At 37.2% G+C, this 16470-nt stretch overlaps 1 long non-coding RNA gene across 1 annotated transcript in view; it reads left to right on the top strand.

Moving 5' to 3' along the window:
* LOC136146087 (uncharacterized) overlaps window positions 1-15629 on the top strand; it is a 103031-nt gene extending 87402 nt beyond the window's left edge. The window contains exons 4-5 of the long non-coding RNA XR_010658893.1: window positions 4340-4403; window positions 15545-15629. This is a non-coding gene — a long non-coding RNA (uncharacterized lncRNA). The remainder of the gene's footprint in view (window positions 1-4339; window positions 4404-15544) is intronic.
* The last annotated feature ends 841 nt before the right edge of the window (window positions 15630-16470 follow it).

Here is a 16470-nt window from a genome sequence, read left to right as displayed (position 1 = left end):
GTCAAAACTGGCTCAATATTCATTACTATAAAGTGTTTTGAGTCCTTTTTAAGAGTCATAAAAATTCTAACAAACTATTTAGTGTTGACGCGCAAGATAGAAGTCTTGGAGGGAAACAATATAAGGTCAATAAAAAGAATTTGACGTTTGCCACTAACTGAAAAAATGAGGCCAGGATCAAATAAAATTATTCTATAGTTCTGTTAACATAGCTAACCAATAGATATATGTGATTTTTGTTTGATTAATTTGGATAGGATTTAGGCAGTCTTCACAAAAGAATTTAAAACGTTTATGTTGTTCTCTTCTAAACTGGTTTTGGTGCACCTAATATTAATTTTACATGCATTATCAAAATTGTAGCTAAATTTTATAGTTTATGAGAAAAACCCATAAGAAGGTATATATAGTAAAGAAATGAGCTCTTGAAATAGAGCAGGAACCTGTGGTCCTTGCCCCCCATGTCCTCAGCCTGCCCTTTGTCCGTGAAAAAACTTTAGCCAAGGAGTAAGTTTAATTAGAGAAATGAAAAACGCTAAGACAAAGGAAAAATGGTCCAACAAGACTGAAAAATAATAGTTTAACCATTTAACATAGTCAATGACTTTAGTTCTCCTTCAAGAGCAATTGGTAATATTCTGTGCCATGACCTTTCAGCTGGCTGACAGACACTGAAACTCCCACCAGGTGGAAGATGATAACCACATACATGATGGCCAGACTGGTCATGACATGAGCTGCTAGGATTCCAAGAATTGGCCTCAGAGAAATGGGAACCAACTAATCCTGGAACTTAAAACAATCAAGATGAGGCTGATGTGACCACCACATGACAAATTTCAAGATGACTATCAGAGCTGACTACTATTTCTGCTTGTAGCACCTCCCTGGATTGTTTTGCCCACTGATTGTCAGTGGGGAGAGTCGCATTTGGAGGAGAACCCCCTGGTTGCCACCCTCCAAAATAAAACAAGCGTTCCTTTCCACCGACCTTGCCTCTTTATTGGCGTCTGAGTCAGGAGCATCCAGACCCCACTTTCGGTAACAGTTTTGGAGCTCCACGTGGGGCGGCTGTGTTCTCGCGACATCTGGCTCCCCAGGATTTCCCCCAGGAGAGCCGCAGCCATGACACTGCACCAGAAGGGCTGTGAGGAGCCCGCGGATCTTGGCTAGCTGGCTCTGAGAGCGAGGCTGTGGGGGACATTCTTAGAAGTTGCTGAAATCATGTGTTCCTGGGATCCTCCCGGTTTCCCCTCTGCTTGCTGCTGGCTGCCAACTTTATGCTTTTCCTTGGTGGAAGGGAAACATGCATCGGGAGGAGGTGATGAGTTTCAAGACCAAGTCCACTGGTGTGCACCGGGCAAACTTCTCTTTTGAGCATGAAGTGCTATTGGGGCATTTTGCCCATAGTTCTGACATGTGTCTGATTTGGGGGACCATTTGTATGGGAGAAGTATTTATTGGGGACTCTGTTGGTCAGTGGTGATCCTCTCAGAGGACGTGTGACAGTTCTGTCTTCTGGTGTGTGAGTGTGTGTTCCATTTGTGTGACTGGTACTCTTGTTGCCTTTTGTAAAATGGGAAACTCAGGTTCAACTCATTAGAAAACTTTAAGCAATGAAACTATGACTAAAGAAAAAGAAAGATAATTTTTTTTAAACACTGTGTTGCTGACAGTATTCCTCAGACTCCAGAGAAACTTGGTTAAGATGAAACTTGAAATTCCAAAACTTTTTTGTTTTTGCAAATGCAGTTAGAGAAAGCTAGCTTGATAAATGCTGTTTTCAAAATTCTAACCCTGAGAGAGAGAGAAAAAAAAAAATATGCCTCGGAGAAAGCTTGAAATTAACTCTTATCATGTCCTTGAAATACAAACACAGCTCACTTTGCCTGAGACTTTAGCCTTGGGTTAATTAGAACTTCAAGCCAAGGGGGGATAAAAGGAGTTGGTGGGGAGGGAGAGAAGCCTTTTAAATTGAGTGAGTAAATTCAAATTATTCTGACTGTTATTCATAAACTGACAAGTTCTATATTGAAAGATAAAATTTGAGATTCTGTTTGAATATCATGTGTCTATATGTGATATTGTCATAAATGGTTTCAAAGGCTTTCAATAAAGTCTTTGAAAAAATTATGTTTCAGGAATGTTTATCTAAAAATAGTTTTTCCATATTTTTGGTAACTTTAAATTTTAGAATTTTTCTAAATTAAGTTTTTTGATGAAAATTAATTGAATGTCTAAATCATTTTTAAGGTAAAATACTAGTACATTACTGGACAAATTTAAGTTTACCTAATTTTGCCTTCTTATGAGAGAAAAAGCACTAAAGATGTTTGGATTTATTAAACACACATCTCATACCACATTAAAGAGAAATTATGCTATGAGGAAAATGTATGTTTTTAGAGGTTATGGAATGTGTTCTTAAGTTTGCCAATCAGTAAATAATAGTATAACAATTAAATTACTTGTTTCTTGGGTTTTTAAGACCTTTAACATTTAAAAATTGTAACATGTAATTAAAGCTACTAAAAATGACAAAGAAAGCATTAGGGTGTGTAAAGCAAGAAGAATATGAGCAAGAGAAGATATAAAGAAAGGAGTTTTTTTTAATTTTTTTTTTTGAGGAAAAATGATGATAATAATTTTGTCCTAGAGCTGTTTGTTTCTGGATGGCAAAAATTAAAGGACAAATCATGTGGATACAAAAAGTGATTAAAAAAAAAAAGTTTGTGGATAAAAGGGAACTTTGAAAAAAAAAAGAATTTTATATGTTGTCAGGAGTGATTAAGATTAGACTGGATTTAATTAAATCCAGTTAATATTTAAATTTAATTAAATGAACTTTATTGTAATAGTAAGCTGATACAAGACTGAACTTTGGTTGTCTTACTCCCTGTTAAGAAAACAAATTTTTCCTGAAATATTGAACTACTTTTGATAACAAACTGTAAGTTTCTTTCTCTAGCTATCTTTGAATATTCCAAAGAGCCCCTAATGCTAATGTGCTGTGCTTAGTAATGTCAGACTATTTGTGATCCCATGGACTATTGCCTGCCAGGCTCCTCTGTTGATGGAATTTTCCATGCAAGAATACTGGAGTGGGTTGCCATGCCCTTCTCCAGGGAATCTTCCCAACCCAGGGATTGAACCCACCTCTCCTGCATTGGCAGACAGATCGTTTACCACTGAGCCACCAGGAAATCCTCTAAAAAGTCCCTAGGCATCTCAGAAGAAATATTAAACTAACTAGGATTATTTGATGTGTTAAATTATATGGGAAACATTTGATAACTTTCAGATCATACTGTTGAACTGGGTAAGAAATTTAAAGAATTCTAATGGAAAACTATTGTTTTGCTTAAAATCATATTTTTGACCCCAATGTTCTGGATGGAAAAAATTGTCTGTTCAAGTTGTCACAAAGTATACTTATCTATGATGTATATTACTACTTCTTGAGAGGGAATTCCTCACTAAGTCAGATGACTATTGCCTGAACGTAGCTTAACAAATGAATATTCACATTTTAATTACTGTCCATGCTGAATTATTTTAAAATATAAATGACTGGCATTGTAAAAATTATTTTTTCATTGGTAGTTGTGGGGGTGGGGGGGCAAAATTTCCTAATTTTCCAAGTTGAATTCAATCTCTGTTGCCTTTCTCCCCACTTTCCACAATGGGGGGGTGATATGGTATTAAAAACCCACACTGTTACTAGAATTTTAGCTTCCCCAACTGTCTCAGTTTCTTTCAGATAGAACTTCATTATCTTTCATATAGTTTTCTGCCCCGGATCCTTTTTAGTTTCTAGCATGTAGTCTTCCCATCTTCCAACCTGTTAATATTTTCAGAATAATTTGTTTTTCAATGTCAATTCATGTAACTTTTAAAAAGTTTTCACACCTTCTCATTGCTTTCTCATAACAATGAAATCCTAAACAGATTCAATGCTAATCAAAATCTAACCTCCTCCTCTGTCTTGATTCTCACTATCTGACATCCTCTGCCTCTTTTTTTTTCCCCTATATTTTATCTCTACCAAATTGCCTATGTTTCACCACCAATACACCACCAATATACTGTGTTTTAAATGACCTCATTTTCACACACCTGCTCTTCTGCCCAGATTCTCTTATCTTTCTTCATCCAGCTAATCTTAATCCATCTTTTAAATTCAAGTGTCCCTTTCCCCCAAAATTTTTTCCACTGGCCTGAGTCACAAGGGGTCTGATGCCCTGCACATAAACCTCTGAAACATCATTGGTTCCTTAAAATATAAAATTTAACTACTGTGTTGCTCTTCTCTTTTCCAATTGGCCATGAAGTCTCCAAGGTCATGGACTGATCATATCTGAGAACTTGGAATCCTCAAACCTTAGAACACTGCTTAGCAAAATGTAAGTACAATCACTGCATTTTAATTTGCTTCAATTAAATGTATAGGTGTGTAATCTTGGACTTTTTTTTCACATTTCCTTTAGTTTAGTTTCTTCATCTATATATAACTACACATACTTAGTGAGTTGTACTAAGTTTTAAAAGAGACTATCCATGTAGTGTTTGGTCAGTATTAAATGCTGATAAATGTTAATTTACGTCATGGTTCCACCAAAGCATATCTTGGAAACTTGTTGGGTGGTTCCCCTTAATACTTCTGTAGGATTTTCTGTTTATGTGAGTGATGCAAGAGCTACCTCTAGCACTTATTACAAGGCTCCTCTGGCCGTAGTTAAAGGACCCAGGATGACTTCTGATATAATAGCATCAAGGGTTTCCTTCCCTAGTATCTGAGCCTGAGAACCAAAAAGATTGGTGACTGTTTTGAGATGTAAATGGATACCCAGGCAGAAGCAGAGATGAAGAAATAGAAGGACCTAGAAGGCATTAACTTTCTGCTTTCAGCTATTTCTTACAATCCAAATGCATTCCTGTTTTCAGGCCCTATGTTTATTTTTTATATAAATTCCTCTTTTGCTTGTCGCTAGGTTTCTATTTTACAAGCAAAACATTCTAACCAAAACAAATGAGATTAAGTTCTCTTTAGAAGACAGTGTAATTATGATTTTGTAACAATACACCTTAATCAAATACTCAATGGCTGATGGCCACACAGCATATGCTGTGTTCATATTAAAAATATGAGCTGGCAATATGTGACCCAAAGTAAAGAGTCATGGTTTCCACGATATTCAACTTTCAACATCTACGAAAGAGAATTACAGAGGCAACAAAATATGTATTCCATAAGTAGGTAAAGAACATAATAATCATCCATTTATAACTGTTTTTTATCATTTCACTGATAAGACACTTCAGAAATTGTAAAATATATCCTTGCTGTCCTGGATGTGGGTGTCATGGGCCATTTCTTTAATGAGTATCAACTTTCTTTACCTTCACTCAATGTCATGTCTCATCTATCGATTCTTCCCTCCATCAAGATCAATGCACCAAAAAAATCTATTTACTTTGTAATACAATATAAAATATAAATACTTTGAAATATTAATGCCCAAAGGATTATTCCATTTGAATAAGAAAAAAGGACATGATTCCCTTGCTGCCTTTCTTTTTTTTAATTTTATTTTATTAGTTGGAGGCCAATTACTTCACAACATTTCAGTGGGTTTTGTCATACATTGACACGAATCAGCCATAGAGTTACACGTATTCCCCATCCAGATCCCCCCTCCCACCTCCCTCTCCACCCGACTCCTCTGGGTCCTCCCAGTGCACCAGGCCTGAGCACTCGTCTCATGCATCCCACCTGGGCTAGTGATCTGTTTGACCATAGATAATATACATGCTGTTCTTTTGAAACATCCCACCCTCACCTTCTCCCACAGAGTTCAAAAGTCTGTTCTGTACTTCTGTGTCTCTTTTTCTGTTTTGCATATAGGGTTATCGTTACCATCTTTCTAAATTTCATATATATGTGTTAGTATGCTGTAATGTTCTTTATCTTTCTGGCTTACTTCACTCTGTATAATGGGCTCCAGTTTCATCCATCTCATTAGAACTGATTCAAATGAATTCTTTTTAATGGCTGAGTAATATTCCATGGTGTATATGTACCACAGCTTCCTTATCCATTCATCTGCTGATGGGCATCTAGGCTGCTTCCATGTCCTGGCTATTATAAACAGTGCTGCGATGAACATTGGGGTGCACGTGTCTCTTTCAGATCTGGTTTCCTCGGTGTGTATGCCCAGATGTGGGATTGCTGGGTCATATGACAGTTCTATTTCCAGTTTTTTAAGAAATCTCCACACTGTTTTCCATAGTGGCTGTACTAGTTTGCATTCCCACCAACAGTGTAAGAGGGTTCCCTTTTCTCCACACCCTCTCCAGCATTTATTGCTTGTAGACTTTTGGATAGCAGCCATCCTGACTGGCGTGTAATGGTACCTCACTGTGGTTTTGATTTGCATTTCTCTAATAATGAGTGATGTTGAGCATCTTTTCATGTGTTTGTTAGCCATCTGTATGTCTTCTTTGGAGAAATGTCTGTTTAGTTCTTTGGCCCATTTTTTGATTGTGTCATTTATTTTTCTGGAATTGAGCTGCAGGAGTTGCTTGTATATTTTTGAGATTAATCCTTTGTCTGTTTCTTCATTTGCTATTATTTTCTCCCAATCTGAGGGCTGTCTTTTCACCTTACTTATAGTTTCCTCTGTAGTGCAGAAGCTTTTAAGTTTCATTAGGTCCCATTTGTTTAGTTTTGCTTTTATTTCCAATATTCTGGGAGGTGGGTCATAGAGGACCCCGCTGAGATTTATGTCGGAGAGTGTTTTGCCTATGTTCTCCTCTAGGAGTTTTATAGTTTCTGGTCTTACATTTAGATCTTTAATCCACTTTGAGTTTATTTTTGTGTATGGTGTTAGAAAGTGTTCTAGTTTCATTCTTTTACAAATGGTTGACCAGTTTTCCCAGCACCACTTGTTAAAGAGGTTGTCTTTTTTCCATTGTATATCCTTGCCTCCTTTGTCAAAGATAAGGTGTCCATAGGTTCGTGGATTTATCTCTGGGCTTTCTATTCTGTTCCATTGATCTATATTTCTGTCTTTGTGCCAGTACCATACTGTCTTGATGACTGTGGCTTTGTAGTAGAGTCTGAAGTCAGGCAGGTTGATTCCTCCAGTTCCATTCTTCTTTCTCAGGATTGCTTTGGCTATTCGAGGTTTTTTGTATTTCCATACAAATTGTGAAATTATTTGTTCTAGTTCTGTGAAAAATACCGTTGGTAGCTTGATAGGGATTGCATTGAATCTATAGATTGCTTTGGGTAGAATAGCCATTTTGACAGTATTGATTCTTCCAATCCATGAACACGGTATGTTTCTCCATCTGTTTGTGTCCTCTTTGATTTCTTTCATCAGTGTTTTATAGTTTTCTATGTACAGGTCTTTTGTTTCTTTAGGTAGATATACTCCTAAGTATTTTATTCTTTTTGTTGCAATGGTGAATGGTATTGTTTCCTTAATTTCTCTTTCTGTTTTTTCATTGTTAGTATATAGGAATGCAAGGGATTTCTGTGTGTTAATTTTATATCCTGCAACTTTACTATATTCATTGATTAGCTCTAGTAATTTTCTGGAAGAGTCTTTAGGGTTTTCTATGTAGAGGATCATGTCATCTGCAAACAGCGAGAGGTTCACTTCTTCTTTTCCTATCTGGATTCCTTTTACTTCTTTTTCTGCTCTGATAGCTGTGGCCAAAACTTCCAAGACTATGTTGAATAGTAGTGGTGAGAGTGGGCACCCTTGTCTTGTTCCTGATTTCAGGGGAAATACTCATATCAGATAAAATAGACTTTCAAATAAAGGATGTGAAAAGAGACAAAGAATGACACTACATAATGATCAAAGGATCAATCCAAGAAGAAGATATAACAATTATAAATATATATGCACCCAACATAGGAGCACCGCAATATGTATGGCAAATGCTAATGAGTATGAAAGAGGAAATTAATAGTAACACAATAATAGTGGGAGACTTTAATACCCCACTCACAACTATGGATAGATCAACTAAACAGAAAATCAACAAGGAAACACAAACCTTAAATGATACAATGGACCAGCTAGACCTAATTGATATCTATAGGACATTTCACCCCAAAACAATCAATTTCACCTTTTTCTCAAGTGCACACGGAACCTTCTCCAGAATAGATCACATCCTGGTCCATAAATCTGGTCTTGGAAAATTCAGAAAAATTGAAATCATTCCAGTCATCTTTTCTGACCACAGTGCAGTAAGATTAGATCTCAATTACAGGAAAAAAATTGTTAAAAATTCAAACATATGGAGGCTAAATAACACGCTTCTGAATAACCAACAAATCATAGAAGAACTCAAAAAAGAAATTAAAATATGTATAGAAATGAATGAAAATGAAAACACAACAACCCAAAACCTATGGGACACTGTAAAAGCAGTGCTAAGGGGAAGGTTCATAGCTTTACAGGCTTACGTCAAGAAACAAGAAAAAAGCCAAATAAATAACCTAACTCTACACCTAAAGCAATTAGAGAAGGAAGAAATGAAGAACCCCAGGGTTAGCAGAAGAAAAGAAATCTTAAAAATTAGGGCAGAAATAAATGCAAAAGAAACTAAAGAGACCATAGCAAAAATCAACAAAGCTAAAAGCTGGTTTTTTGAAAAAATAAACAAAATTGACAAACCATTAGCAAGACTCATTAAGAAACAAAGAGAGAAGAACCAAATTAACAAAATAAGAAATGAAAATGGAGAGATCACAACAGATAACACTGAAATCCAAAGGATCATAAGAGACTACTACCAGCAGCTCTATGCCAATAAAATGGACAACTTGGATGAAATGGACAAATTCTTAGAAAAGTATAACTTTCCAAAACTGAACCAGGAAGAAATAGAAGATCTTAACAGAACCATCACAAGCAAGGAAATCGAAACTGTAATCAAAAATCTTCCAGGAAACAAAAGCCTAGGACCAGATGGCTTCACAGCTGAATTCTACCAAAAATTCAGAGAAGAGCTAACACTTATCTTACTCAAACTCTTCCAGAAAATTGCAGAAGAAGGTAAACTTCCAAACTCATTCTATGAGGCCACCATCACCCTAATTCCAAAACCAAAGATGCCACAAAAAAAGAAAACTACAGGCCAATATCACTGATGAACATAGATGCAAAAATCCTTAACAAAATTCTAGCAAACAGAATCCAACAACATATTAAAAAAATCATACACCATGACCAAGTGGGCTTTATCCCAGGAATGCAAGGATTCTTTAATATCCGCAAGTCAATCAATGTAATACACCACATTAACAAATTGAAAGATAAAACCATATGATTATCTCAATAGATGCAGAGAAAGCCTTTGACAAAATTCAACACTCATTTATGATTAAAACTCTCCAGAAAGCAGGAATAGAAGGAACATACCTCAACATAATAAAAGCTATATATGACAAACCCACAGCAAGCATCACCCTCAATGGTGAAAAATTGAAAACCCTTGCTGCCTTTCAAAAATTATTATTGTGAATTTAGAAAGTGTGGAAGTAAGATTAAAGTATCATTGAAAATAGACTTGGGAGAAAACAATGCTAAACATATTTTAAAATGGCAAATAAAAGTTGCGGATGGCATTTCTTCCAAACAACCAAGATTCATTGTCTTTAAAATCTACTTCTGAAGTGAAACTCTTCAGAACTCCAGTGCTCAGAGTAACTTAATGCTGAGCTTTGATATCCTAAGAGGTTTTCTGCATGAACTTTCAATTATGCAGACTGTGCCTCCCTTACATTTTCAGAGCCCTCTCACCTAGATTGAATTGTTGTTCCTTTGCACTTTCATTCTCTCTGATTGATTTTTTTTCTCCTGTCTCATCAGAGTGCTTCATATCATGTTTTCACATCCGCCTGCCTCTCTCACACACAACAAAATGATGGTACATAAACGCTGGCTTTGGGGGACTTAATCATTAATTGATGTGTGGAGAGATCTCCTTTCTGCATATCAGCGTATAGATTTCCTCATGACTTACAAAACGAGGATACTGCCTTTTAAGTTGAGGGGAATAGCCTGACCCATCAAAACAGATCATAGATGCAGGTATAGATACAAAATATACACACGTGCGTATATGGTATTACATCAATTTAACCTTTATAATGCCTGTATGTTCCATCAGTGAGTTGTGTCCAACTCTTTGCAACTCCAGCTATAACCTGTCAGGATCCTCTGTCCATGGGATTTCCCAAGCAAGAATTCTTGAGTGAGTTGCCATTTCCTTCTCTAGGGGGGCCTTCCCAACCCAGGGATCAAACCCACATCTCCTGCTTGGAAGACAGATTCTTTGCCACTGAGCCACCAGGGAAGCCCTTAACCTTTATAAATACTTATTATTATATATTATATAATTATACAAATAACATATATTTATATTAGAGATGTATAGAATATACCCTTTTTGCTGATTTAGGAAATTACAGGGTATCTTCAGGACAGAAAGACTGTGATTCTAAATCTTCCCATTACATGTAATATGTCGTCTCTGGTCATAAGATACTTATACATAATCAATGAGTTAGGGAAAACAGAAACATAAATACTTCAGTTACTAGACTTCTTTTAATTTCTCAAAAAAGTCATTCTTTTTCCCACTTAAAGGCCTTTGCACATGATGCTTTCTCCACCTGAAAGTCTCTTCCTCTGGTTTCAGCTGAACCACTACTTCTCAGGGAGATCGTCACCTGACCTTTATATCTAAATTATGTCTTCCTTTTACCTCTTCTCCTAGTACTATAAGTTTCCTTTATGTGAAGTATATTAATGTATCTGACCATGGAGGGTATTCAGTGCACAGCCCTAGCTCATCATAAATATTCTCTTTCTCTATCTATTGGCTAGAATGAACATGTGAACAAATGAATGAATACATGAAAAGATAAGGAAGTGAAAAATGAAGAATGGTGGGAATTCCTGAAGTTCAGTCATATAGTGGGTTTTCAACTTTTCCTTGAGATCAGGTCATATATATTCTTAGCTTGGGGGCAGAATAGTAGGATAAGTAAGGGCAATCAACTGTGTACACAATTCCCATAACTACAGTTCTCTCTCTCCACAAAAATATGTTTCCATTGCTGTGGAAACACTCAATCTTGTCTGAGGCTCCTGCCTTGGGATTTTAGCAGTCCCTGCCTTTCCTCATTGTCACTTACCCACCTAAAATCAGTTCCCCTCATCCACTGAAGACTTCAAGAACCAGCATCATCTTCCATTTTGTATTCTGACATTTTATCATAACATTGAGAGATTTCCAAGTCCATGTGGGAAATTCATCTAACAAGCTATCATTAAATGTGCAACACTATTTAATGTATTGACTTTATCTCCATTAATTTTGGCAAACAACCTCCAAGGGCCAAAGTTGAGATCTGGTCATGACCTCGACTAGCTCTACCTAATATGTCTTAAACTCAAATAATACTCTATTAAGAGCACGACTTTCCACTCCTCTTCTCTTACAACTTCTCTCCCACACTACCCTCTCTTTAACTTCATGGATAGTCCTTTGAACTCCCGATTTGATCCAAGGTTGCCGCCTACCCCCTCTACTTCTTTTCCTTCGTAGCCAGCTGGAACCACACATCTATGCAACTGACACTTGCCTTTTTGCTTCATTTTGTTTCTCTTTGGTTGCTAAGACCCTTAAATACGTTCCTCGGACTGATGCTGAAGCTGAATCTCCAATACTTTGGCCACCTCATGTGAAGAGTTGACTCATTGAAAAAGACCCTGATGCTGGGAGGGGTTGGGGGCAGAAGGAGAAGGGGACGACAGAGGATGAGATGGCTGGATGATATCACCAACTCGATGGACATGAGTTTGAGTAAACTCCAGGAGATGGTGATAGACAGGGAGGCCTGGCGTGCTGTGATTCATGGGGTTGCAAAGAGTCGTACACGACTAAGCGACTGAACTGAACTGAACTGATGGCCACTTCTGTCTAGAAGCCAGACACTTGCTTCCCCAGGTGCCAGTGTATAGATAGTGTTGTTTCCAAGCCTGTTTTAATCAAGCACATATAATGCCAAGTTGGAAATTAGTGGCGTGTTAATAAAAAGTGATGAAAAATGCTGGCACCACATAGAATCCATTCTGGCGCAGGTAGCCTAAACTGCATCGAGTTTCAGTGGAGCCAGTGACTAGGGTTCCAGAGACAGCAACCGATATCCAGTGTTGATTCTCACTGTGCTGCCATCTGTGTAGAGCTGGTTTTTGTGTTGCTCAGTCACTCAGTTGTGTCTGACTCTTTTTGACACCATGGACTGCAGCATGCCAGGCTTCCCTGTCCTTCACCATCTCCTGGAGTTTGCTTAAACTCATGTCCATTGAGTTGGTGAAGCCATCCAACCATCTCATCCTCTGTCATCCCCTTCTCTTCTTGCCTTCAGTCTTTCCCAGCCTCTTCTTGCCTTCAATCTTTCCCAGCATCAGGGCTTTTCTAATGAATCAGTTCTTCACATCAGGTTGGCCAAAATATTGGAGCATCAGTCCTTCCACTAAATATTCAGTGTTGATTTACTATAGGATTTACTGGTTTGATCTCCTTGCAGTCCAAGAGACTCTCAAGAGTCTTCTCCAACACCATAATTCAAAAGCATCAGTTCTTCGGCACTCAGACTTCTTTATGGTCCAACTCTCACATCCATATGTGACCACTGGAAAAACCATACCTTTGACTATCTGGACATTGTTGGTAAAGTAATGTCTCTGCTTTTTAATATGCTGTCTAGGTTTGCCATAGCTTTTCTTCCATGGAGCAAGTGTCTTTTAATTTCATGACTGCAGTCACCATCTGCAGTGATTTTGGAGCCCAAGAAAATAAAGTCTCACTGTTTCCATTGTTTCCCCACCTATTTGCTGGGAAGTGATGGCATAATGGTCATTTTTTGAATTTTGAGTGTCAAGCCAGCCTTTTCACTCTCCTCTTTTACCTTCATCAAGAGACTCTTTAGTTCCTCTTCACTTTCTGCCATGAAAGTGGTGTCATCTGCATTGATATTGATATTTCTCCCGGTAATCTTGATTCCAGCTTGTGCTTGATCTGTATTAGTCCTTGTTACCTGTGGTGTGATCTGTGTTATTTGTGCCCTGGGAAGGCACCTGTACGCCTCCCGGGACTAGTCTGCAGGGTGGTTCTGGCTGCTCTTCTGTTTGCCATAGCTTCCAAGCCCTGTATTCTGGTCCAACCGTGACAAATCCCACCTCTGACTGAACTAGTCAAAATTGATTTCAGTTAATTATACCCACTATGGAAGCATTCATTTGCTGGTGTTTAAGAGTACTGAGTCTAGATTTGAACTCTTTGGTTCAAATCTTAGTTGTACTACTTGTTAGCTATTTAAACTTGAACAAGTGATTTCCCTTCTCTGTGCCTCGGTTTCCTCATTTCATAAGTGAGGGTAAAGGAAGATTCTATGATGAGCACTGGCATGCTGTATGTAATATTTTCTTCTATTACAATTATTAAAAGCATTTGATTGATCATATAAACTATATTCCCATCAAAAACATTAACAGTATTCTCCCTTCATTTCTGCTTATTTATATACAGGCTTTCTTTACTGTGTGTTTCTAATATAGTCACCCAAGAAAACCCAACTGTAAATTTACAATACAAAATACCTTCTCTAGTCCAGTACCTCACTTAACTTTGATAAGAAAGCCTTATGAATCCCAGGCTCATGAAAGTCTAATGAAGACTTGTTACATAAATTGAAAACTCATATGAATCTTTCTCACTAACTTTCACTGGTCCTTGGTCAAAACCTTCTTCTTAGGTTAAGTGCTAAGAAGCATTGATTAAACCTTAAATGACTATTTCAGAGCATCATCTGCCTGCTCATTCTCATATCTTGAAAGCATTAGACCATTTGATATTATTTGCTTCATAATCTTGCCACTCAGATTTCTTAAACGTGTGAACTACATACTTTGTCTTCACTTCCTAATTCACCACTGGAACATGTCCTGTAACTTTATGTACTGAGAATATTGTCAGTAGAGTCACTGAAAATCTCCCTATGCCAGATTCCAAGGATAATTTGAGTCCTTATCACACTGTAAAGTCACTCTTCCATGGGACGGCATTGCTCAGGTCATCCCCCTTAAAATCTCATATTCCTTTAGTTTCCATATCACAAACTTTACTGGTTGTTTTCACATCTTTTCATCTCTGTGGACACAGCTTCCATAGTTCACGCTTGCATTTTTGCTGTCGCTTGTGACTTACCAGAAAGCACAAACTCCTTGGTCACTCTCCCAGTTTCAGTTACTGACCCACTGATATTTCCCTCAAGCTTTTCTTTTTTTTTTTTTTTTTTTAAATTTTCTGAATGTTGAGGTTTTTTTTCCATTTATTTTAATTAGTTGGAGGCTAATTACTTTACAATATTGTAGTGGTTTTTGTCATACACTGACATGAATCAGCCATAGATTTGCATGTGTTCCCCATCCCGACCCCCCCTCCCACCTCCCTCTCCACCCCATCCCTCTGGGTCTTCCCAGAGCACCAGGCCCGAGCACTTGTCTCATGCATCCAGCCTGGGCTGGTGATCTGTTTCACCATAGATAATATACATGTTTCGATGCTGTTCCCTTGAAACATCCCACCCTCGCCTTCTCCCACAGAGTCCAAAATTCTGTTCTGTACATCTGTGTCTCTTTTTCTGTTTTGCATATAGTGTTATCATTACCATCTTTCTAAATCCCATATATATGTGTTAGTATGCTGTATTGGTCTTTATCTTTCTGACTTACTTCACTCTGTATAATGGGCTCCAGTTTCATCCATCTCATTAGAACTGATTCAAATGAATTCTTTTTAATGGCTGAGTAATATTCCATGGTGTATATGTACCACAGCTTCCTTATCCATTCATCTGCTGATGGGCATCTAGGTTGCTTCCATGTCCTGGCTATTATAAATAGAGAAACCAGATCTGAAAGAGACACGTGCACCCCTCAAGCTTTTCTTTGCCTGAGTTTCCACATGTATTCTAGATGTAGTACAGATGTACTTGCTTGAAAGCTTTTGCATGTATGGTTATTCTGGGTTCCTGGGATAGGTTGAGGTTTTATATTAAGATACAGAGAGTTGAGAGTCTAAGGGTTACATGCACAACAACTGAAGAAATTATGTGAATATCTTGAGTAGAAGAGGGTCAGAAAGTTGAGAAATCCGAGAGGAGAAATGTCTGGTATTAGATAATGTAACTTCTTATAAATGACTTACCTACTTTAATTCCTTACATGAAATGTACTTTTGATGATCAGGATTTGTGAGTGTAAGAAAAATGATAGTGAGGATTGATAAATGTCTTCTGAAGCCAGAAGGATATTGTTTAATAGTATTGAATATAAAGATTGAATTATGTTATTTCTGTCCAGTGAAGGATCTTTTAGCTCAGACCCCATCAGGAATTACTTCCTCTACTATACAAAATAAAATATAATAAACTTCCCTATCACTACAGTGTGACAAAGAATGTAAAAGGCACCAAATATACCAGCACATCAGAAGTTGAGAGAACCATCTTTCCATGGTACCTGAAATTAAAGGTAGGCATTTTTCACAGCATATTAGAGAGATGCAGTTTTTGAAAAATTCAGTTGTTACTCCTTTTCCTTAAAATCTAATAGCAAAGTGCAATAGCACAGCCTGAACAATCTTTCCTGTTACAAGAAAGTGACAACCAGGGCAGACCAAACTGAAATGGGAATATTATGTGTTGTCAGAAAAGAAGCAGCAGAACTTGTACGAAGAGAGAAGAGGAGGAATTTTGACTTCAATAGACGGAGCAATTACACCAGCCTCTGATTATAAGCTTTACTGGATGCTCAGTTAAGAAAAAATACTGTGTATAGTTTATATATTTTTAAATTGTTGTGACTTAAGATTGTATAGAGTACATATTTTCCATTTCATAATTTGAGTCCAGCCTTAAAAGAGACTATTTTATTGTTTTCATAAAAGATGAACTAAATAATCACTTCATGGAAGGATTGAGATACAAACTGTGTAAGACATTTTCTTGATAATGCAATAAGGTTTTTCACATATGCAGAGCAGACAAAGTCAGGCCAGGTAAGCTGGAAAATCCACAGACTGCTGTGGTAATAAGTTGACTTTTATCCGGAAGTTTTATATGCTTGAGGACACCTGTAAGAATATTCATTGAATTCAATACTGCCTCCCATAATGCTGTCTTATCATAACTTACATCAATTTAACATGTTATGAGTATATTTTATACTGAAATTTAAAGTAATGAATCATAGATACACAATCTATATGTGAGATTTATTTTTATATTAATAAAAATGTATTGAAATCCTACTAATTGTGTAACCTATTTTTGGTGATGTGGAAAAAAAGTGTTAGTTGCTCAGTCATGTCCAA

The sequence above is a fragment of the Muntiacus reevesi genome, chromosome 13 (assembly GCF_963930625.1).
Source record: "Muntiacus reevesi chromosome 13, mMunRee1.1, whole genome shotgun sequence".
NCBI classification, from domain to species: Eukaryota; Metazoa; Chordata; class Mammalia; order Artiodactyla; family Cervidae; genus Muntiacus; species Muntiacus reevesi.
The sequence above is the reverse complement of the archived record's forward strand: the minus strand, read 5'-3'. Positions and strand labels throughout refer to the sequence as shown.